Below are 1913 nucleotides of genomic sequence, written 5' to 3'. Positions count from 1 at the left end.
TGTAATGTTTTCTTCTAAAATCTAGGCAGAGTCTGTTCTTTGAATATATAAGCCACTTCACCTTTTCTCCATTATGGAAAGGCATGTCCACCATGGCACTGAATGTAATAACAGCTTTAAGAAAAGCTAAGAGCAAATTCAAGAATAGAGTCATTGACTACAGGTAAAGTGTCTATATTAGAAATTACAATCTTCATCACTCAGAAGCTTTAAAACTGCCAAAATGCTTCTGAGCTTCAAGTGATAGCAGAGTGTTAATTGACTTCTAAAAACATCAATATCAGTGATGTTGATGTGTGGCTATGAGGAAATTCAAAATAAAGTAGAAGGTATAAAGAATTCACCCAGTAAATGTATGTTATATCATAACATGTATACACATACATACACATACACACATGCGTTCATGAATGTACATACATATACATAATGACACACACACATACAACCAATTCACATACATACACAGACATACAGAAGAGACATACGTATACATACACATGTATACATAGACACAAATATCTGTACACATATATGCTCACAAATGCACATGTGCCTATAAAAAACATTCCTACTTAATCATTTTACATTAACATTACAATATATATATATATATATATCAGTATATATATATATATATATATATATATATATATATATATATATATATATATATATATATATATATATATATCAGTGCCATAAATTGTGGAATCTACTCTGCAAATAAAGACTATTTTAAAGGCACATGTCATCTCTATTTCAATATCCTTGGTGTTAAAATGGAAGAGAATTACTATAAACATATCAAAAAGGGAAATATCATTTTTTATTTCTCTTTTCTCATAGACTAGAGTAACTCTTTGCCTCATCTGTCTACTTGGCCCCCATAAACACCCTCCTAGAATAGTTTTACAGAAACTCCTCTATTGGTAATGTCTGGATGTCTTCAGAGCCTCTTGAGTTTTAATGACCTTCTAGAATATTAACTCATTAACTTTCTATCTGTTTAAAAATGTAATTTAAATAAAGGTTAATGTCTATAACTCAATATAATCAAAAAGAAATTCATGGAAAAGATACATGGATTTTCCTTCATGCCTCTTACTTTCAAACTCAGAATTAAGAAAACAATTTAGATAATCTAAGCCCACTGTATTTAGCTGGTCAGAACTCAGAATTAAGAAAATGATTCACGACTGCAGAACCCTGGTTCCTGGTCCAGGACCCAAAAGGACCCACACAGAATCCCCCACAGGATCCTAAGACCTCTGGTGAGTGGAACACAGCATCTGCTCCAATCCAATCGTACGGGACCTGAGACTGCATTAATTAAGGAAGCAGATAACCTGACCTGATCAAGGGCTCAAGTCACTTCCGGTCCACTGCAGCACTGGGGTTCCTGGTCCGGGGGGGGGGTCTCCGGAGACCCCCAAGATCCTCACAGGACCCTCCATGGGATCTTAAGATCTCTGGTGAGTGGAACACAACTTGTGCCAGGAGGCAGGTTGGAACACCAGATATCTGGGCACCTTCCCTGCAAGAGGAGAGCTTGCCTGCAGAGAGTACTCTGACCACTGAAATTAAGGAGAGATCTAGTCACCCAGGTCTGCTGATAGAGGCTAACATAATCACCTGAGGCACAAGCTCTAACTAGAGACAACTATAACAACTAGCTCCAGAGATTACCAGATTGCGAACGGCAAACATAAAAATCCTGCTAACAGAAATCAAGACCACTCACCATCATCAGAACACAGCACTCACACCCCACCTAGTCCTGGGCACCCCAACACAACCGAAAAGCTAGATCCGGATTTAAAAGCATATCTCATGATGATGGTAGAGGACATCAAGAAGGACTTTAATAACTCACTTAAAGAAATACATGAGAACACTGCTAAAGAGTTACA

Source organism: Mus caroli, chromosome 18, assembly GCF_900094665.2.
Source record: "Mus caroli chromosome 18, CAROLI_EIJ_v1.1, whole genome shotgun sequence".
Taxonomy (NCBI): Eukaryota; Metazoa; Chordata; class Mammalia; order Rodentia; family Muridae; genus Mus; species Mus caroli.
The sequence above is the reverse complement of the archived record's forward strand: the minus strand, read 5'-3'. Positions refer to the sequence as shown.